The sequence below is a fragment of the Pseudorca crassidens genome, chromosome 14 (genome assembly GCF_039906515.1).
Source record: "Pseudorca crassidens isolate mPseCra1 chromosome 14, mPseCra1.hap1, whole genome shotgun sequence".
Classification (NCBI taxonomy): Eukaryota; Metazoa; Chordata; class Mammalia; order Artiodactyla; family Delphinidae; genus Pseudorca; species Pseudorca crassidens.
In genome coordinates this window covers 25,257,834-25,281,088 of record NC_090309.1, presented here as the reverse complement: position 1 = coordinate 25,281,088, position 23,255 = coordinate 25,257,834, and the positions used below count along the sequence as shown (strand labels likewise).

The following is a 23,255-nucleotide window of genomic DNA, read 5'->3' as shown; positions in this document are numbered from 1 at the left end:
GGAAAGGAGGGAGGTGGATGATGTAGGTCCTTGTAAGTCATAGTTTGAACTTATAATTCAGTTGGAGAGACAGACTGATATTTGTTTATAAAGAGTTCTCAGTGCTATGCTAACAAACTGGGCTGTATTCTGTGCTACGTGAAGATGTTCAAGCAACAGAGCAATCCAGCCAAGTTTATATTTTAGAAAGATAACAGCGTCACTATCCAAGACACATTGTAGACTATGTATATAGTATGTGTATAGTGTGCTGCTCTTCTATAAACTACAGGATACCTGTTACGTACAAATACTTACATACAAGATACAAGTGTGAATGTAAGCACTTGGGAAATATCTGAAAGAACCACACAAGAAACTGGGAGAGTGGGACAACTTTCCATGTCCCGTATGATTGGAATTCTGAAGGGTACACACACGAGCTAATGGACCTCTGCTACCAGTCTCCTGCTAAGGAGGGAAATTGCAGGCATCAAATCCTCTTTACTAATGAAGCGTCTCAGTAGGCCGACGTGATGACGTCATCTCGACGGACGGTGGCGCATGCGCAGTAGTAGGAGGTCCGCGACCTGCGTGGGGTAACGCCTAGCTGCCTGTGGTTCATGGCCTTGTGCTGGCACCAGGGTCGCCGGGTTGGCGACTTTGGCACTCTTGGCGTTGGGTGGGCGGTATCTTGGGGGGTCACGTGAGACAGTGGCATCATGCCCGAGGGCGCTGGAGTCAGCGTCGCGGCTTTTCCGGACGTTCATCGGCCAGGAGGAAGGGCAGAAAGCACATCTCGGAAAGGTAATACGCCTTGGCCCCTGGGCGTTGCCGTTGGAGCTCAGAGCCCCTGGGCCTGGGCTTCGTCTCTTGTGCTGTTTCCTGTGACTGTTGCCCCCACGCGCTGCCCCGTCCGCACTGTGCTAGGGGGTATTGGTCGTCTCGCGGCTCAGTTCACAGTAGCTGAAAGGGGCAGTGTGTGGTGTTCTGATTTCCCCCCATCGTTTTAAATGGGAGGCTCTGGCCATTGCTCCTCGGGTAAAATGCAGAGGGACTGCTTTTTAAGATGGGACTGTCTGTCAGTGTTGGGGACACTCCTTAATTACCAAAATGGAATCCCCTTCAGTTCCTCAAGCTGTGTTGTTTTGGCACAGAAAATGTGAGTAAGAGGAACTGGAACTAAGTTTGAGTGAAAAAAATGCACCGGTACCGCCGAATTTTCCATCGAACAGTTGATTTGTGTGCCCCTCGGAATTATAAAGGGCGTACTGTTGCTTCCTAACCGGTGTCATTTGAGAGATCTACCTCTGTACGTTCAAATGATTAATTTTGAGACTTTGCTCATGTGTGCGGTAAATGCTTTAATTCCCTAAGACCTTCCTTTCCTCCATCTCATACCTCATTAAGCCCGCTTCAGTTTATCTGAATTTCTTCTGAATCTGTCAACTCTTCCTCAACATCCTAATACTGAACTTGCCTGCCTGTTGCAATTAGGTCCTAAGTAGTGTCCATATATCTTGTTTCCTTCCAATCCATTTTTCACACAAGAAACCTAAAAAGCAAGTTGGAACATTGCTCATAAACATCGCTCAGAAACATTGTTTTGAGAAGAGAAAACAAACCGTTGGCCTTTAAGACTGTGCGAGGTCAAGAATCCTCTCTGCTTCTATGGCCCCACCTTGTGCCACTTTTGCCCTCACTTTCTATGCTTCAGATACACTGAATTAACCTTAGTTCTAACTCATCTTACAGAAGTCAGTTCAGATATTATTTTTCACTGTGATTCCTAGCATTAAGGAATTTTATTATCAGGTTTTGTATGAGGACTGAAAATAAACTGTGAAGTGGAAGAATTGAGTTTAAACTATTTCAGTCAACACGCATGTATTAATGATACCTTAGTAGTCAGCACCGGGCTAGGTTTTATCAGGGATGCAGAAGTTCTGGTCATCTCTGGTTTTAGATATCCCTTATTTGTTGAGACCTTTACATTGTTTTGTTGCCTTTTATCTGTTATCAAGATGGGACAACATGAACAAGGGAAGTATAGGTTATTACTAGGTGGGGTTGAATAAGTGGAGCAGCAAAATGCAAAGCAGAAAGAAGAGGGACCTACCCTAGAGGGATATGATTTCCATTTTCAAGGCACATCCATCCTATGCAGGGAGACAGCCTAACATAAAATTTGCCTAACAAAAAATATATTAACAGGTGGAAGGACTATCTCCCAGTTGAACAGCGGATGCCTGGGACTCGTTTCCTTGCTTTCAAAGTTCCTTTAAAAAAAGTAAGCAAAAGTTAATACCGTATTCTTCCAGAAATCTGAATTCACCATATAGACCTGGCTCTCAACCCTGTCATACTCCATTTTCCCTTTTTGTAGCAAATACTTTTTAATACCTCCTTTACTATCCAGAAATGGAATTCATAGATGAATACAACCTACTTTTGATCTTAATTAAAAAAAAAGAAACCAATGGAATGCCCTAATTATAAATAAAGAATAAAGTAATTTATAAGAAAGTAATATGTATCTCAGTATGTAGATGTTTGGGGATGACCATACTAGAAATAAGAAATAGTCAGTTACTTGTACCATGAATGCAATAAACTATGGACTTTGAATGATAATGATGTGTCAGCGTTGGTTCATGAATTCTCACAAATGAAGCACACTGGTATGGCATGTAGATAACAGGGAAGGCTGTGTGGGATGAAGGAGAGCAGGTATAAGTGGGAACTGTGTACTCTTTGCTCAGTTTTGCTGTGAAGTTCAAACTGCTCTAAAACTAGTCTACTAATTTAACAAACACTGTGTGTTGCTGACACTTGAATAACCAAAGAGATCAATGGAACAGGGTACATGTATAAGCCAAATACATGAAAGAATATTTAGCAGTGAAAGCCATCCTTCCTATATGTAGATATTCAAGAAGTATTTATTTCTGTGTCTATTTTCAGGCACTCTGCTTGGAGCTGGCAATACAGTGGTAGGCAAAATTGATGTGGTCCCTGCCTTCTGGAGGTTTACAGTCTGGTTAGGAGACCAAAATGAAATAAACAAACATAGAAATAAATGTATAGAAGTGAACTTATTTTCTTCCGTCTAATCTCTCTGGAAGAAAGGATCATAATATCGCTTGTAAACTCCAGAGGAGGAAACTTTACTTTGAATCTCATATGTTAGCATCACAGGGTTTGAATAAATGGATAAGATAATAAAGGATTTTAAACACATGTGCTTTCTTATTTTATTCTTTCTGACACAGTTTTGAAAAGAATCTTGCTCCAGAAGAATGATTTTCCCCCTTGGATCGTTTTTAACAAACTCCAGGAACAAAATGAAGAACTTGGGCTGATTATTGACTTAACATATACTCGCGGCTATTATAAGCCAGAGGTAAATGGAACCCGTAATTGAAAATGACCTTCTTTCTGATACTGTAATAATTGAGAGTAATTCAGTAGTTATCATCTTATGCTAAGGTGAATCCTGGCCTTCTCTCGTGGGTTCAAAAAGGGAAGCTAGTGGTTTCCATAAATACACATTTGTAATTGCTGTTTCAAAATGAGATTAAAGATATGAATTGAACTATAGTATTTGGCAGTAGGCTCTAGATATGCTTAAGAAATTCTATAAGCTTCCATGTTCTATATTTTAAAATTGAAATAAACTTTTAGGTAGAATAGTAGTAGCCTAAAAGGAAAGAAAGGTATGTTCATTATGTCTTTAGCACTTATTTTAAGCAGTTGCCTGAGCATGTTTAAGCATCAGGGTAAAAGACACTTGTTCTCTAAGTTTTATGCTTTCTTTTCCTAATATCTTCTGATATAATACAGAAACACATGCATTCTCTTGGCCCATGTAGGACATACCAGTGCAAAATAATTATCCTTCTTCTGACCTGTTCCATGGCCTTGAGAGACAGTAACACCTAATGTTTGTTAAGATTTGTATAGCAGTTTGCCATTTAGAAAGTTCTTTCATATCCATTGACTTTGTTAATCTTCACAACAATCCTTTGCTGCTGAAGTGGAAGTAGTACTGATACCTCCTACTGAGGGCTTACTCTGCACTAAGCTCAGAGGATAGACAACTACAATTACTAATTTTATGGACGATAAAACTGACTCTCGGACAAGGAAGAATTGAAATTTCAACTCAGTTATTCCTGTTTTTTTACTGTGGTAAAATATAGATAAATCATATTTATTTTCACCATTTATAAATATGCAGTTCAGTGGCATTAAATACAGTCACAGTGTTGTGTAACCATCACCACTGTCTATAACCAAAACTTTTTCATCATCCTCAACAAAAACTCTGTAAGCATCAAACAGTAACAACCCCATTATCCCTCCCACCGGCCCTTAGACACCTCTATTCTATTTTCTGTCTCTATGAATTTGCCTATTCTAGGTACCTCGTGTAAGTGGAATCTACAACATTTATCCTTCTATGTCTGGCTTATTTCACTAAACCTAGTGTTTTCAAGGTTCATCCATGTTATGGCATGTAACAAAATGCCATTCCTTTTTTGGCTTAATAAATCCCATTGTGTGTATATAGACCATAGTTTGTTATTCCACGGTTGATTGACACTTGGTTGTTTTCCACCTTGTAGGTATTGTGAATCATGCTGCTATGATCATTGGTGTACAGATATTTGTTCAAATCCCTGCTTTCAGTTCTGTTAGATGTGCAGCGTAGGTAGTAGCAGAGTTGTTGGATCATACGGTAGCTCTACGCTTAACCTTTGAGAAAGCGCCAGACTGTTTTCTACAGTGTTGTCTTGTTTATAAACAATTATCACAATCTTAAGCATATACAAAAGTATACAAAATACTGTGAGTGTTCCTTGTATACCCACGAACTCATCCAGCTTTAATATTTACCAACTGATGGCTGTCATGTTTTATCTATACCCCCACCTGTTTCACCCCATTCCATATTATCTTGAAGCAGCTCCGAGACAACATGTAATTACACCTATACATTTTTTAAAATTAATTAATTTTTGGCTGTGTTGGGTCTTCGTTTCTGTGCGAGGGCTTTCTCTACTGGCGGCAAGCGGGGGACGCTCTTCATCTCAGTGCATGGGCCTCTCACTATCGCGGCCTTTCGTGTTGTGGAGCACAGGCTCTAGAGTGCAGGCTCAGTAGTTGTGGTTCACGGCCCTAGTTGCTCCGCGGCATGTGGGATCTTCCCAGACCAGGGCTCGAACCTGTGTTCCCTGCATTGGCAGGCAGATTCTCAACCACTGTGCCACCAGGGAAGCCCCAGGTATACATTTTTGGTATGTATATTTAAAATATAGGACTTTTATTCCTTAATATCATTTTTTAATAGTAAACACCCAGTGAGTGCTCAAATTTGCAGTTGTCTCCTAAATGTCATAAAAAATTCTTTTTAAGAATTTTGAATTAGATGCAAATAAGGTCCACACTTTGCCGTGGATTGTTAGGTCTCTGAAGTCTTATTTAATCTCTAGGTTCTCCCTCCATGTCTCTCTCACTTTTTTTTCCTCCTTGAATTTTTTTTTTAAAGAAAACAGGTAATTTGTTCCATCTAGATTTTGATGATTACAGTCCATGTGTTGTTAACATATTCTTCAGTCCTTTTATTTCCTGTAAATTGGTAGTTGATCAGTATGAAGCTTGCATGTTTTGTTTTGGCAAGACAGTTTCATAGGTGATGATGTGTTCTTCCATGGAGACATATATAATTGTGTCTTTCTGTGGTATTAGCAGTCATTGATGATTCATACCTTCATCCATTAATTCAGTTGAGGCTTCAAAGAATGGTGAATTCTGTTGTTCTTTTTTTCACTTATTAGCTGGGTATATTTGTATGAGGAGAAGATTCCCCTCATCAACTATTTGGTTGCCCAGTTATAGAGGCATGATTCTCTTCTTTTATTTAAGAGTTTTCAAACTAATGAGTTGATTCACAAATATCCTTCAGTGGTGACCAATTTCGTAAAATTTATTTATTCATATCATCGTGGACTGCGTTACAGTTATTATTCTAACTGAAGCCCTATCTTTGGCCAGTTGGAGCTTCTCAGTGACTCCTGAGTACTTTTAACATGACATCAGTTGTTTCTAGACTTTTTCAGTGGTCAGAGCTAGGAAATATTTATGTTTTTTTTTAATATTTTAAAAATATGTCATAGGTTCATACTGTTACTTTCCATTTAAATTCAGAACTAGAGAATTTTCACTTATCCTTTTCTGTCTTCTATTGATAGTCTACTTTCTCCCACCCCAAGAATACCAGTTCTCAACAATGCCTGAAATTGCCTCTATTTCCTAATTCGAATCCAAGTTCTTCTGACTCTATTCTACTCTTCTGCTTAAATCACAGCCTCTTTATGGCCCTTGAAATGTAAGATAGAACATAAATGTAGGTAGAACTGTTTATATCATTTTGAGTTACATGTCCATTCGTTCACATAGATTTGCTTTTCCTTTTGCATGCCTGGTAACTGTCCATTCTGCAGTTTTAATGAAAATCAAGTGATAATTACTGGTTAAAGCAGCTTTGGAAAAATGGCTCTTATCAGAATGACTGACATACTAAGTTTAATGTACTCTCTTTGTTTGTATTCTGCCTTCTCTAATTTTTTAGTCTTTCCCTACAAAGGAAATAATACATATTGTCATGGTTTTGCCTTATAGGACTTACCAGCAACTATTCCTTATTTAAAAATTTGTACAATTGGGCATCAGGTGCCAGATGACGACACTAGTGTTAAATTCCAGTGGGAATTTAAATGGGTTTCTGAAAGAAAATAAAGATAATGGTGAGTTGTTTTTGGTTTTTTTCCTTTACCTGAACTTTGGTATGCATTTTGAGTGGGGTTGGGGATTTTGAACATTTTTAATAGTTCTGACATTAGGCCTGTTGTGTTTGGTAACATTAAGGTGGAAATGTCAGATGGTGCTAATAGAGTACGGTGCTTTTCCTATTTATCGTCACTAACAATTTAGTTTAGTTTGGAAAGTGATTTTTGTGAGATATATGAACTGAACTAGCTTATCTCTTTTCTAAAAATTTGAAGATAGGGGATAGGAGGTGAGAGAGAGAGGGAGAGACTGGAATTTCAAGATGACTTTTCATTCTATAACCTGGTTGCTTAATGCAGGTACTAGCTCTTAAATATCTGCAGCCCTATTCACAAATCTTCCCTGTACTTTAGGTTTAAAACTTGAGAGGCTTGGCCTTGCCTGTGATAACCAGGGTGTCTAGAAAGGAGGCAAATGATCTGATTTGTGTAAACTGTAGTTACAGAAATGTTACCTCTTAAGATGTTAGGGCGCAGCTGCTGGCCTACTCACTTCCTCCAGGCTCCTTTGTGTGTGTTCTGTCTGTTCCGTGTGGGCTAGAAGATCCTTACTAGTGCATGAGAACACGTTTGTAAACCTTGATTGTTCACATGTTATACCAAGTGTAGTCCAGTGCATATGCTGACTCCTCTGTGGGTCTTCTGCATGTAGTGGACTAACTTCACCATGCTCTCTGCCATTGCAGTCTCAGGACCTTAGTTATGATCCATTGGTGACTTCCTCTGCTATAAGCCCCTCCCACAGATGTCAGGCTCACTGATAATGAGGAGGAGACTATACTATCCACTCCCTAGAATTGGTAGAGACTCAGAAAATAAATTGTTTCAGTAAACACCGAGAGGCTTATAGGTTTGTTGTTAGGGCACGGGGATACAGTGGTGAGTAGAAGTCTTTGTTCAGTAGCAACTTACACTTATCTAGGAAGATAAACATGTAGTGACTATAAGTGGGTTAATTATGGTAAAAGAATCAAGTGCAGCAGGATGTTGAGTGATGATTAGTGATGTTGAGCAGCTTTTCATGTGCCTCTTGGCCATCTTATGTGTTCTTTGGAGAAATGTCTGTTTAGGTCTTCTGCCCATTTTTTGATTGGGTTGTTTGTTTTTTTAGTAATGAGCTGCATGACCTATTTATATATTTTGGAGATTAATCCATTGTCTGTTGATTTGTTTGCAAATATTTTCTCCCATCCTGAGGGTTGTCTTTTTGTCCTGTTTCTACTTTCCTTTGCTGTGCAAAAGCTTTTAAGTTTCATTAGGTCCCATTTGTTTATTTTTTTTAAGGCTGCACTGTTCCTTTGCTCACTGATGAACATATAAAAGTCTGAAGTTTTTGATACTATAAAATGTCGAAGTAATGAACATTGCTGTGTGAACACCTTTGAATATATATGCTTTGTCTCAGTTAACTTCACTCAGAATGGGACTTCTGCATCAAAGAGTTGGTGCCCTTATGCTTTTTGTGGTTGTTGCTACACTGTACCAATTTATGGTTGTTCATGCAGGAAATACTTATTGAGCATGTGTTATGTTTAAGCACTGTGCTGGGTGCTAACAAAAAGACTTGTGAAATTTTGTGAGTGAAAAGACTTGACCTGCCCTTTGTGAATTCTAACAGTCCAGAGAGGGAATAGATATTCAAGAATCATATGCTGCATGTAGAATTACATCTCTGACAAGTGCCAAGGCGAGGAACATGGTACCATGAGAGCATATTTTAGGGAGGATTTGATCTCATCATGGAGACTAGAGAAGGTTTATTTAGGGATGTTTCAGCTGATATCTGAAGGATGAGTAGGTATTAAGTAGATAGGGACACTGTAGAGAGATTTCTGAGCATAAGGAATATCAAAAGACCCTATAAGAGGAAAGCATATGGTGTGTTGGAGGAACTGGCCAGGAAGGTGGGGCTGTTGGGGGAGCATGTGATTATAATGGAGCTACAAGTATGGGTAGGAGCTCAATCGTGCAGGCTTATGTTTCAGGTTTCAGACTTTAATAGAAAACCATTGAACTTTGTTGTTGAAGGTGAGTGCATGGAACATACCCAATTGCATTTTCAACCTATCATTTTGCTACCAAGTGGAGAATAGACTGCAAGGAGAAAGAGTGGAAGCGAGGAAACAAGTTAGGAGACTTTTGTAGAAATTGGACATAATGATGGCTTGGACCAGGGTATGGTGGTCATTTTGGTGGAAAGATGTGGACAGATTCTAGAGGTATGTAGGCAGTATCATTGTTAGCACTGGTGGTGGGCTGAGGATGAGGGTGAGGGAGAAATAGCTGTCAGTGATGGTGATTCCTAAGTCTCTGGCTCCTATGGTTGGTTAGATAGGGTTTTTTAGATATGATGTTAATATTTGTCCTGATCTATCTTTTGTTATTTGTTGGTTCTTGATGAATACTCTGTCATATTAAGTCTCCTGTTTTTAGCATACAGAGCATTTTCACCCAAACTGACTGTTGCACGTTATCAGATAACTTTTTAACATCTGCCAGTTTGGTCCTGTATTTTATTCTCTTTCATTTATTAATTAAGTTGTTGTATCAATGTAAATAATTATATTAATAAATTTTCTAAAGTTGCGTTATCCTTGCATCCTTGGAATAACGCCTTTTTGTGGTCCTGGTGTATATCATTCTTTAATAATTATTGATTAGATGTGCTGATATTTTCTTAGGATTTTTATATCTATATTTGTAAAGTGATATTGGACCTTTTTTGCAAAACCTTGATTTTCTTTTCTTTTTATTTACAAATGACTCGAATATTGTTGTTTTGTAGATATTTGATTGATGTAGAAGGCATGTGGCCAGATGATGCAATTGGATGTAAGTAGAAGGGTTGTCACTACTTTTCCCTTTTTATAAAATTTGAAGGTAGACGTGTAGGAGAATTTCTCAAATTTTGGACAAAGAGAAAAGTTTGTAATTCATTTGTTCTGACATAAGATAACGTTTTACCAAAAGTGTTGAAAGGGATGTATCTGGAAATAGCGAGATATAACAGCCTGAATAATTAGTCAGTGGATTTCAGCATTTTTTTTCTTTTTTAAAGTTATTTAATTAATTACTTTATTTTTGATATTATATCTACTGCACCACCAAGGAAGTCCCTTTTTCTTCCTTCCTTCCTTCCTTTCTTTAAAGCTCCAAGTCATTTAAAATATATGACTTCTTACTAAAAATCTCCAGTTCATATACCAAGGGGTTTATAACTTCTCCTCTAAAAGTTATATTCCTGGGACTTCCCTGGTGGTCCAGTGGTTAAGACTCTGCGCTTCCAGTGCAGCAGGTGTGGGTTCAATCCCTAGTTGGGGAGCTAAGATCCCACATGCTGCGCAGCCAAAGAAAAATGTTTTAAAAGTTATATTCCTGTATTATTGAATTTAGTGGTTTAGATTTTTTTTAATGTTTAGAAGATTTCAATTTATTTACCAGGAACAAACAAAACATAATGTAAAAATAGTTTTCCGGAAACTATTTCCATCATTCTCTTCTTCCCTTTCTCCTGCAGACTGGTGTTTTATCCTTACAAATTCTCCGTCGTTCCATAAGAGAGCTGCTCTTCTTCTGGTTTCATAACAGATGGTGAACAGTGTTAAAATATCCAGTATACCTAAATTTCTAGAGTACACTTCAGGGAGCGAATGATGGGGTGGGATGTTGGGGCAGAGTGAGAGATACAGACTCTGGCGAGACTGAGAGTCATTCACAAAAATTACTGGGCTGTGGTGAAGGGAGAATAAAAATAAATCAGGTTCCTGCTGGTGAACAGGAAGCCAAAATGAAGAAGAATGGTGCGTAGCCGGGCAATGTAATTAGACTCATAAGTGCTGTGTCTTCTGATAGTAATTATGAACAGAAACCAACTAATAATTACGAATAACATGTAGGTGACCAATCCGTGAGAGCTGAGGCAGAGAGAAGGAAAGATGGCATTATACCTTGTCTCTGGTTCATTGAGTTTCCCAGGCTGGTTGGTGACCAATCTTGGGTGAAATCATAACTAAATCATTTTTGCTAAGGTGATCAGCTTTCGTGGGGTCCTTTCTCTGCACTCTGTCCAATGATAAAGCCCACTGGTTTATGCCTCCTGGAAAAGAGTTATTTCAAAACAGTATAAATGAAGCATTGATGAAACAGCCATGAGGAACACGTTTCCACATGGCCTCACACCTCCTTTTCAAAGTGCTTTAAAACTTTTTTCATCCAAAAATCAATAAAAGAAAAGGATTGGGATCATATCCCATACAGAGGTAGTGTAAGAAAAAAGAGAATAAGGAGCAGAATAGCATCTCTTCAGACAATAAAATCAAGTTGGAAAAGACAGGTCCACAAAACAGATCAAAACTGTAACCTATTATTTCAAAGTGGGCTAAAAGATGCTAAGAAAAACAGTGGAAAAGATGAAAGAACATGGATCAAGGAGGGAATGGGAAGTTGTTGTTTAATGGCTCTAGAGTCTCTGTTTGGGATGGTGAAAAAGTTCTGGAAAAGGTAAATGCTGATAAATGCCACCTATGGGTGTTTGGTTTTAGTTGATCTTCTTCCATGAAAGGGTTTGGAGAGATTCAGAAACTATGCTGCTGCCTCCATCTTTCTGAGGTCCTGCTCAATCTTTAGACATAATTATTTTGAATTTGAATAGTGGGTGATAGTCGCACAGCATTGTGAGTGTATTTAATGTCACTTAATTATATACTTGAAAATGGTTGAAATACTAAATTTTGTTTTATGTATATTTTACCATAATAAAAAAAAAGGTGAACGAACAGCATAAACCAGAATATTAGGTAAGATGATAGAACTCAGGACAGAATTCAAAATAAAAGAAAAAAAATTCAGAAATGAGGACTAAATTTAAAATAATACAAGAGTGGGGACTTCCTTGGTTGTCCAGTGGTTAAGAATCTGCCTTCCAATGCAGGGGATGCAGGTTCGATCCCTGGCTGAGGAACTGAGATCCCCCATGCCGCAGGCCAACTAAGCCCGCACGCCGCAACTACTGAGCCCACGTGCTGTGGAGCCCACGCGCCACAACTAGAGAGCCCACGAGCCGCGAGGAAGAGCCCCAGCACTGCAACGAAGAGCCCACATGCTGCAACTAATACCCGACACCGCCAAAAGTAAATCATTTAAATAAAATCATACGAGTGAATGAACATAATGCCTTAAGAGAAACAAACAGGAAAAGGAAAAATTTTTTTGAAGATAAAAAGGATTTTAGTGAAATGGAAAACATAAAAGATAGGCAAAAACGAGCCAGGACAGCTCTGAGAAAAGTAATATAAATATGTATAAGAATCTATTATACCATAAAAGTGACATTTCAAATCAGTGGGACAGGTTAGTCAATAAATTGTGATACATACACGTTGAGGTATAAATAGTTCTCTGGAAGGATCCACAGCATGGCAAAAGCTGATGTCTCTGAGGAGGGAAATGTGTGGCTGGGGCATGTGGGGAAAAGGGTGACTTTTCGTTGAATACCCTTGTGGACCTTTTCTAATGTTCTGTCATGTGAATTTATTACCTCTGAAGTTCGCCTGAGTTCAAACCCCAGTTCCCCCAGTTGCTAGCTCTTAATCTTGGGCAAACTCTTCACACTCTCCAAGCCTCTTTATCTGTGAAATAAGATCAGTAACTTAGCCTGGTGCTGCCTGGCACAGAATAAACTGTCAATAAATGGAGATTATTAGTGTAAAAAACCCAAATGCCCATGAATGGATGAATGGATTTTTAAAATGTGGTGTATTTGTGAAATATTATACAGTCATAAAAAGGAATGAAGTACTGACACATGCTACGACATGGATGAACTTGAAAACATTATGCTAAGTGAAAGAAGCCACACACAGTGGTCCCATTTGTATTATGTCATGAAATGTCCAGAAAAGGCAAAACCATAGCAACAGAAAGGAAATTAATGGTTGCTGGGACTGAAGGAGGAGGGGATGAAGAGGGCCTGCTGATGGTTATGGGGGCTTCTTTGTGGGGTGATGAAAACGTGATGGGTTAGATGACGGTGATGGTTGCATAGGCTTGTGAATGTACGAAATGACGCTGAATTTGCAGTTTCAGACGGTGAGTGTTATGGCATGTGAATGACATCTCAAAAAATTAATGTTGAAAATGAAAATTGCCAGTTTTCCCATGGTCACTATCCACTATCCACTGTCTCCATCTCTCCCTTCTCCCCACTGCATTCCTTTTGACGCCCACCCCTGCCGCTCTCTCCCATCCTCACTCCCTCGACCTGCCCCACAAGGCCTCCCAGGGAGCCCGTGAACCGCTGGGCACCTGGGTCCTGTGGCTGTTGGAGCGGCTGCCCAGTGTGCGTGCCCCCACCGCTCTCACCCGTGAGAGTGGACGCTTCCGTCGGATTTTTCTCATGCGTTTCAGTTGATGGTGATGTTTACAGAAGGCGGCATTGCCCTGGTCAATGGAGGAAGCCCCTCAAGATAATATTTAGGCCTGTCCAGAAGTTTGATCTCATCCACCAGTAACCTCAGGATGCTGTGCTCTGAAAGCCAGATTGGCCGCCTGCGGGCACTTGCAGATACTGAGGACTTTGGAGGCATTTGGGCCTGCAATTGAGGCCTTGTACCTCCACGTGCGACGTGACCTCAGCCCTTTGCTGCACCTCTCTAAGTGAAGTGGCACAGGAATACTGGCCTTGCCTGTCGTTGCCAGGATTAACTGAGTAGTGCATTAGCTGCCCTGGTGCTTAGGTGTGGAGTACATGGTGATTTACATACCAGGCCCTGCTCGTGGGCCTCCTGATGCAGCAGTTCCTTGGCTGTGCCCCTGTCGTCAGCTGCCCCTAGGATAACTCTGAGCCCTAGCCACCTCTCTGGTAGATTTCCCTATCCCCCACTATAATCACACCTGGATAAGGCAACTCAAACCTTTCAGAGATGTGTGCTGAACCTCCTGTTTTCTTAAATACCTATCTGGTGGTTGTGAGACTTAAGGCCAACCTCCCCAAGAGACTTTTTCTGTTTCTCCTAGTAAACCTAGACTCACCTTCTGTCATCTTCAATTCTACTCAAATTTTGTTTTTTCACCCCTGACCACTCACCATGCTTTTTACTTCTGCCATTTCATCCCCACTCCTGCTTCCTTTTATAAATCCATAAATGTCTTTTGGCCTTCCTAGCCCTGGGCCAAGTTCCTTTCTCTTTCCTCTGTTTTTACCCCTTTCCTTCATTCTCCCATCCAACTTTCAGTCCTTCCTTTCTCATGCAGACTTTGATTCCAACCCCATCAAAAAACAAAAACAAAAAACACCACAGTTAGCAGCATCTCAAAATTCAAAAGTTTTATTACTCACCTATGAATTCTATTACATTTATTTATTCAGTTTTATTGTTTTAAAATAAAATAAATAGAGAAATTTATACCTGTCTTATCTGTATATGGAAGAGCAGCTGGTCCCCAAGGTGGCACCAACACTCCTAGCAGCTCTGACTTTACATATCCGTAATAGTCAGCAATTTCCATTTTTCCCTCTCAATGAAAAATTGCACTTTCCCCAATGAGGTGTATTTGGCAGCAATACGTTCTTGTTGAGCCCATCTCTTCATGGCCTCCCGCTCTGGCCTCTGCTCGTGTTCAATGGGCTTTGACATTACTGGCTTAGGAACATTGGGTTCCCTCCATGGAACTGGTTGCTCGCTGAAGTCTTGGAGTAGAAAGGGGTTTGGAGCTTGGGTGGGGACTGGCACTTATTCACAGCAGGGGGAATAGGCTCCCGCTGGAGAGAAGTGCAAGATGAAGTTCCGTAGGGTGCAGGCCTAGGAGCAGCAGACTGAGGGACACTAGGCTGCGTATGGTCGGTCCAACCCGGTTGGGTTGGTTAGTCATAGTTGGCTGAGATGGTTTGGCAGGACCTGGCAAAGAGGCAGGAGCTGGCTGGGATGAACTCACTGCAGGAGGTTGAGCTGAGTTAGTAAAAACAGGCCGGGCACACTCAGCCACAGCAGGCCGATGTGAGGCCAGAGACTGTGGCCTCCGAGGAGCAGGTCGAGATTGAGGCTTGTCCCAGGCAGAAAACGGCAGAGGTATCAACTTGACCTTCCCAGGAGGCAGCAGCTCCTACTGGGATGGAGATGGACACTCTTTCTCAGTTCTGCTGTCTGGTTTCTGGGCTTTGACTTGAGTTTTCTCAGGACTCTTACCCTCAGGTGGGGTATACCTCCATGGCTGGATAGCTGGGGGTGTTTAGGGTTGCTTGAATTTCCCAAGACCCGACAGGAAGAGAGCCCAGTTTTCTTATCATTCTTCTCCCCCAGTGCATGAAAAACCTTCACAGACGCCAGCCTGCACATGCCTAGGGAGGTTCGAGGCTTTTTAAAGCTCTCTTGGATAAGCTCAGTTTGCTGCTTCCTTCGCTTCGTCTGGGGAATTGTTGGCTTCTCTTCTGCCTTGACTTTGTTCCCTGACTGCTTTTTCTCATCAGCCTTCTTCCTTCGTCTGGTCCTTGTGGTCCTTTCCTGCCCGTGGCTCTTCGTTTTGCTGATCTTTCTGGATGCAGCTTTCTGAGGTTTGCCTTTGGAATGCTTGGCCGTGGTCACAGGAGCGCTGTCCCTGACTGCAGCATGGCATAGAAGCACTTCTCCCCCTAACAGGCACTCTGGATTCTTTGGCTGGATTTTGGCCTTGGGAGCACCACTGATAGGCTCAGAGGCTTTATGTTTGTTCTTCCTGGGTTGAGCAGAGGGAACCTTTATGATACTTGGCTTTTCCTGCACCTGATTCACCTTAATGGCTCTGGTGTCTTTGGCTTTGATCATGTTGGGACCTTTGAATTGATCAAGATCTTTCAAAGAATAAAAGAGCTGGGGAAGGTGAATATCCTCCGCCAGTGTAGTAACGTCTGCAAAACCACTGCTAGATTCCATCCCATTTTCAAGTGTCCCTAGGTCCTCAAGACTCAGGCTGTTCTTTCCCAGATCAGCATTTTCAGAAGCAGGCTGCTCCTCTGGGCTAAGGGGATACATCCGTGCAGGCCAGGAGCTGGTGAATATCAGGGATTTCTAAAGGGAGTAGTGGAGGCTCTTGGTTTTCTCTTGGGACCTGTAGGCATCCAGAGGCGTTGAAAGCTTGGTTTTCATATCCTCCAAGTGCTCACTCTCTATTTGTCCCTGGCTTGGAGCTGGAGGCAGGGCCAGGAGACTACTGGCGCTCTGGACTGGAGCTGTCCCTGAAATGTCCCCAAGTTCAGGTGGTGGGTTACTCTCAAGTATCTGGATATTTCTGCTCCTGCAGGACCTGGGGAGTTCTTGAGTTTGTGTCACACAGATGTCTGGCTTGGAGGTTGCAATCCCAGGGAATTTTTTGTCACCAGGGAAGTCTCCATCCCTACAAAGGAATCAAGGTAGAAGTCAGTCCCTGGTAAGTGAGATGCTCCCCCTAAACTCCAACACAGCACTCATTTACCTTTCAAGGTACATGATTGATGTGTTGGTGTTTAGGGGCAAGATGGGCAAGGCATTTCTAGTAACTCTTCTTAAGGATCACGGACAGTGCCCTATGCTACGAGATAAGGGGTGACTGTTGTAATTCTTACTGGTGATCATTTCATGTCACCGATTCTTGGCTTTCTTTGTATTTCCTAGGATTGTTCAAAGTCAAATAAAAAATGAGTCTTATTTTTTAAAGAAACGAAATATTTTACAAAGCCTAGCATTCTCTTATAGCGTCCTTTCAATTCTCCCCACTTTCCTGAGAGGCTAAGAACACTTCACACCATGAACTAGGAGAGGGAATAGAGCCCTTCCTGATGAAATAAATAAACAAGGACAGAGTCTTAGCCTGCTTGCTCTGGACAGGATCCCGGACCACAAGGTCTTAAATCCTGGTATAAATTAGGGAAGTGAGGACAGTTAAACTGTCACTATGATAACAAGAATTCTGAAACACCTTCCAAAGAGACTGTAGCAGTAGATCAGGGAAGGGAGTGATACAGTGTGGTAGTAGAGGGGGAACGATCGGCTACAGCAGTGAAAAATGTGGTACCTGTTGGTATGCTCTCGGGGTTCTTGTACATGCAGCATAGATGACATTTAGAGTGTCCCTCCCACCTTCCCACCTGAATTAGGTGTTCTTTTTTAAAAATTTATTTTTACTTATTTATTTTTGAACTTACTTATTTTATGTATGTATTTGTTTGGCTGCACTGGGTCTTCATTGCTGTGCACGGGCTTTCTCTAGTTGCGGCTAGCGGGGGCTACTCTTGGTTGCAGTGTGCGGGCTTCTCATTGCGGTGGCTTCTCTTTCTGTGGAGCACGGGCTCTAGGCACGTGGGCTTCAGTAGTTGTGGCTCACGGGCTCTAGAATGCAGGCTCAGTAGTTATGGCACATGGGCTTAGTTGCTCCACGGCCTGTGGGATCTTCGCAGACCAGGGCTCGAACCCGTGTCCCCTGCATTGGCAGGCGGATTCTTAACCACTGCGCCACCAGGAAAGCCCTAGGTGTTCTTATATAGAGTCTAAAATCAGAGAGCCCTGAGCGAAGGTAGTGGTTATTAAAGGCTCAGGATCTAAATTCTACCTGTCTGTACACCACTTCCCAGCTGTAGATTTGACCCCACTTTTGAATGCTGACCTCATTGTTCAACTTTCTTGCTGTTTGTACTCACCTTGAAAACTTGTTTCTGTGACGGGTTGAGCAGACACATGGTAGTAGATTCCAGAAGTGGAAGCTGGTGGTTGGATATTTGTGGGCTGAATCTCCTTTAGTACCATAACCACTTTTGGTTGCACAGAGACCTTACTTCCTGTGTATGACACAGAGCCATAGGATTGCAGGCAGGAGCCAAGTTCTCCATTCAGTAAAGACCCCAATGTGCCTTGGTTATAGTAATATACCTGGCTTCCTTCCTGGTAGGGAAGTGACAGGCTGTGTCCCTGATTTGGAATCTGAGATGGTGTTCCCTGAGCAAGCCTGGCAGAAGGTGATGGATATAGAGGGACCATGTTATTGGTGTCTGCAGTTTTATCATACTGGGCTGCCATAAACATGGAGGAAGCAGCTGTGTGCTGGTCAGTGACTGCCAGAGTACAGTCTCCGAGTGAAGGAGAATTCTTTTCAGTGCTTCCTGTGATGTCCCAGTCAAGAACACCCGGATAGGAAGCAGCTGAAGTGGAGGTCTGGCTCTGGTCAGTAACTCCAGATAACATAGTTGTGCTAGACTGTTGGTGAAGGTAGGCGCTACCCATGAGTGTCTGGAAAGAGGTACCAGTAGCTGATGCCGAACTGACGGCAGGAGCAGAGACTCTGGAGAAGTTGCAGACACTTCCTGTTAGGGAAGTTGCATTGCTCACTCCAGGAAGAGAGTGCTGCAGAGAATTCAGAGTTCCAAGTCGAGATGGATTTTGGAAATTTTCTGTAAGAACAAGAGGGTAATGAAAACATCAGGGAGATTGATAAATTCTCACTATGTTTGAGGAACAGCATTATCTTAAGTTTCTTGCTATCCGGATACCTCTAGTGTCAATACTTACTGAGAAACCAAAAATCAGACCGTTATGATGGTTGCAAGGACTGAGCAGTTTTACACTCTTCTGTATTAGCTGCCTGTGCTTCCATGTTGGGCACAGATGGGCAGAAGACCCAAGTGGTATGGTTCAGACATTGTTCTCTAGGCTGGAAGCAACCTTCTCCCTGCCCTATCTTTCCCTTCAGCCTGCACTAGTATGGACTTCTATGCTGTTTCGTAGACTGGGAGCATTTTAGAACTAGGAGGTCCTTGGAGAACCTCTGTTTTCACAATCTCATTTCATGAGGAAGGCAATTGAGGCGCAGAGAGGTCGGGTTGACTTGTTCAACTTCTCTCATTATGTTAGTATCTTTACCAGGTTTCAGAGCCTAAGTATCCTGACTTACTTGCCAGGACGCTACTCTGAGCATGATACTGCCAGGAAGCGGGAGAAATAGAATTTATAGGCATTTTTTTCGTCCATTAGAAAACAGTACGGCTATTACCATTGGAATCTTCAGTGTCTCACTTTGCTTGTGCAGTTCCCACGCTATTACCTAGAGTTCACATATAGCTCAGTCCAACTGGTAAATTTAAAGAGTCATTTCTACCCTCTTCAATCCTGGAGGTTGAGCTGAGTTAGTAGAAACAGGCTGGGCACACTCAGCCACAGCAGGCCGATGTGAGGCCAGAGACTGTGGCCTCCGAGGAGCAGGTCGAGATTGAGGCTTGTCCCAGGCAGAAAACGGCAGAGGTATCAACTTGACCTTCCCAGGAGGCGGCAGCTCCTACTGGGATGGAGATGGACACTCTTTTTCAGCACTGCTGTCTGGTTTCTGGGCTTTGACTTGAGTTTTCTCAGGACTCTTACCCTCAGGTGGGGTATGCCTCCATGGCTGGATAGCTGGGGGTGTTTAGGGTTGCTTGAATTTCCCAAGACCCGACAGGAAGAGAGCCCAGTTTTTTTATCATTCTTCTCCCCTAGTGCATGAAAAACCTTCACAGACTCCAGCCTGCACATGCCTAGGGAGGTTCGAGGCTTTTTAAAGCTCTCTTGGATAAGCTCAGTTTGCTGCTTCCTTCGCTTCGTCTGGGGAATTGTTGGCTTCTCTTCTGCCTTGACTTTGTTCCCTGACTGCTTTTTCTCATCAGCCTTCTTCCTTCGTCTGGTCCTTGAGGTCCTTTCCTGCCCGTGGCTCTTCGTTTTGCTGATTTTTCTGGATGCAGCTTTCTGAGGTTTGCCTTTGGAATGCTTGGCCGTGGTCACAGGAGCGCTGTCCCTGACTGCAGCATGGCATAGAAGCACTTCTCCCCCTAACAGGCACTCTGGATTCTTTGGCTGGATTTTGGCCTTGGGAGCACCATGATAGGCTCAGAGGCTTTATGTTTGTTCTTCCTGGGTTGAGCAGAGGGAACCTTTATGACACTTGGCTTTTCCTGCACCTGATTCACCTTAATGGCTCTGGTGTCTTTGGCTTTGGTCACGTTGGGACCTTTGGATTGATCAAGATCTTTCAAAGAATTAAAGAGCTGGGGAAGGTGAATATCCTCCACCAGTGTAGTAACGTCTGCAAAACCACTGCTAGATTCCATCCCATTTTCAGGTGTCCCTAGGTGTCCCTTTCCCTTCAGCCTGCACTAGTATGGACTTCTATGCTGTTTCGTAGACTGGGAGCATTTTAGAACTAGGAGGTCCTTAGAGAACCTCTGTTTTCACAATCTCATTTCATGAGGAAGGCAATTGAGGCGCAGAGAGGTCGGGTTGACTTGTTCAAGTTCTCTCATTATGTTAGTATCCTTACCAGGTTTCAGAACCTAAGTATCCTGACTTGCTCTCCAGGACACTACTCTGAGCATGATGCCGCCAGAAAGCGAGAGAAATAGAACTTATAATACAGGCATTTTTTTCGTCCGTTAGAAAACAGTACGGCTATTACCATTGTATTCTTCAGTGTCTCACTTTGCTTGTGCAGTTCCCACGCTATTACCTAGAGTTCACATATAGCTCAGTCCAACTGGTAAATTTAAAGAGTCATTTTTACCCTCTTCAAACCTGGTTTCTTATCCCACCTCAAAATGATTACCTGAAAGTGAATTTCTTAAGTGCTTTTGGAAAGAAAAAAGTTATCTGATTACTTCAGATTACTCATCTGTAAAGTGCTTATAACACCACCACCAATAATAATAGCAGTAATAATTAATACATGAATAAACTGATATATTACGTATGATTTATATGGAGGAAGATACAATAAGTTCTAGAAAGACAAAGAAATATCATGAAAAACATATTACATAATGTAAAATACATAGTTATGGAAACTGGGGTATGTGGCAAGTGTCAAAGCATAATGAGTTTACTAACAAATGACATTCTGTACCATACATGCAATAATATGACAGTGAATTTTGCCCACTGTATTTTAGTGAATACTATTAACCAAAAAACACGATAGAAGGTGATTTTGAATGAATTCCAAGCCAATACATACAGACAGAGAAGATATATCAGTAAAAATGCATAACAAGCAACAAAATTCAATCAACGTGAATGTATAGGGGGCCACAATATATGCAGACAAGTATTTCAATGAAAACTGGTACAAAGCAGACAGCAAAATAATAAGTGTAAAAGAATTTCATCATTGTTCTCATTCATATTTTTACCCAGCAATAACAGGTATTAAGCCTGGTAGAAATATATATTTCAAAGAATAGAAACATACAATAAGCAGAAAGGAAGCTTAAAAAGTATCAAGAAGGTTTTTGTATTTATCCTAGAACTTAGATTATCTTATTATTATCTTCAACATCCACGAAGATGACATCCCAAAACCTAAAAAAACCATCATCACTAGAATCCAATTAAAAAAGATTTTCGAATGTAAGAACATCAAAAGGACTCCACAATATTGTTCTAGATAAATGTGGATTTTTTTTTTTTTTTTTGCCGTGCCACGTGGCCCTGGCAGTGAAAGCACCGAGTCCTAACCACTGGACTGCCAGCGAATTCCCTCAATTTGGAATTAGAGATGTGGCGCTTGAATTTTTCTTTTTCTTCTTAGGTAGCTAAGATCTAAAAACGAACGATGGCTGTTGATCAATGTGCTCTCTGTGTTAGGAAGGAAAGAACTGTAAAGATGAAAAGCAACCTTGCCTTAGAAGCTACATATCACACAAAGGAAATAGTCCTTCTGATTCAATTTCGAAGATATCATTTAAAAATTTTAATTGGTAAAACGTCTACATAGTTGAAAAATTAGAAAGAATCAAACATTGAAAAGCAGAACCCTAGATAACCACTTTGGTTTCTTGTATATAGGAAGCATCATTTCTGGGACGTATTTCTAAAATGTTTATATTCAAAACTGTCAAGTGCCAACTGTATTCAGAGAGGCAATAAAAGAAAAAAAACTGAGTATGACTTTTCTGGTAAGCTGCCTTTCCTGGTGATACCCTGTTCTGTCCTTACTTTCCTCTTAGTCTGTTAAAATAAGGATTTGCTACAATCAACTTTGTTTTGCCCTGCTCTGAGCAGAATTCACTCTATGCTGTTTCTGCTTTAATTTAAAATCTTTTTTTCCCATCAACATTCCATTGCAAACTACATTTTTCTTGAGAGCTCCTCTATGCTTTCCCTCTTCATTCTTATATTTTTATCCTATCTCTTGGTTCCTCTTGGCCTGTGCTGATGAAAACAATCCTAAACTTCTTTACGTTTGACTCTGTGCCTCCCTATAGCCCAGTACCCTCCATCCTCTCTCCCTATTTTCTCTTTTCAACTAGTCGACATATTAGTGGAGGGAGACCTTTAGAGATGAAACATCTTGCTGTATATTGCTAGTTTTCTGTGTCACCTGGCTTTTCTGTGTTTCTGTTGAAACACTCTTGAGAAGTCTCTGATTTCATTTTCTACATGGGTACCCTTTAAGGCTCAATATTAGAAAAGAAAGGGATCAGAGTGATCAACCAATGTAGTATCCTAACGTAACAGATAAGGAAAATATCAGCCTTTGTGAGACAGTCAATGATTTGTCCAAAGTGACACAGATAGTAAATGCCAAAGTCAAAACTGAAATTAGGTCTCCAGACTTCTAGTTCAGTACTTTCCCTCATTATTCCATGCTATTGTGAATCTACTAGTAAATTTAGGGGCAAAATAAACCTAACGAAAAACTTTAAAAAGTTTCTTTTCTTACCTGACGTGGTCAGAGAAGAAGAGAAAACATGAACTGCAGATACAAGGGATGAGGAGACAACACCAGAGGATGTCTGAGTGGCTGCAGCTGAACGGCGCATGTGTGCAGTACAAAGGTCACAGGTTACTGCTCACTGGTCACTTGTGATGATGTAGGAGAATGATGTCACGAGGCAGGCAGTTTCAAGGTATGAGATAGCCAATAGGGAGGTCCGATCCCCAACAGGAAGGCGGGGTTGGGTGGAGAGAGTGTAGGAGAGCTAAAACAACACCTAAATTTCTGAGCTCTGGGGAGGAAATCCTAGAAGACAGATTTACCTCCCCCAGGCTCTTACATGAGGGAAATCATTGCAACATTTCTTACAGACGTTCATTAATATAATTTACTAACAGTTACCTATATCCTGGAGAGTATTATATTTCATGTATCATATACTTAGAGCTATATATATATATATCTTATTTAATTAATATCCTTAGGAAGGCAAGAGCCATCTAGTTTGAACTATTACAGTTGTTCTGAAATCATACCTGTCTAATTAGTGAACTTATAGCAGCTTTTAAGGAGCAAAAGTAGGGATTAAGAAGCTCTTTTTGTAACTTGGTTGAAGCGTAGGGTGAACTTTGTTGAGTGTACCTTGTGGAGAGTGTTGTGGTCCAAGGCTCTTCTCTTTCAGTTTCGTCTCCTTGACTCCTACCTTCCTTGGGCTGGGCCAGGCTGGGCCAGGTTGGACTTGCGACT

At 41.4% G+C, this 23,255-nt stretch overlaps 1 long non-coding RNA gene and 1 pseudogene across 1 annotated transcript; one reads left to right on the top strand and one right to left on the bottom strand.

Moving 5' to 3' along the window:
• The first annotated feature begins 567 nt into the window (after positions 1 to 567).
• On the top strand, positions 568 to 14,296 carry LOC137206039 (uncharacterized). Its single transcript, XR_010934413.1, has 6 exons — positions 568 to 786; positions 2,194 to 2,269; positions 3,252 to 3,382; positions 6,664 to 6,788; positions 9,616 to 9,662; positions 10,348 to 14,296. It is a non-coding gene; the product is annotated as an uncharacterized lncRNA (long non-coding RNA).
• A 13-nt stretch (positions 14,297 to 14,309) lies between these two features.
• Positions 14,310 to 22,614, bottom strand: LOC137205797 (uncharacterized protein C2orf78-like; annotated as a pseudogene).
• Between the last annotated feature and the right edge of the window lie 641 nt (positions 22,615 to 23,255).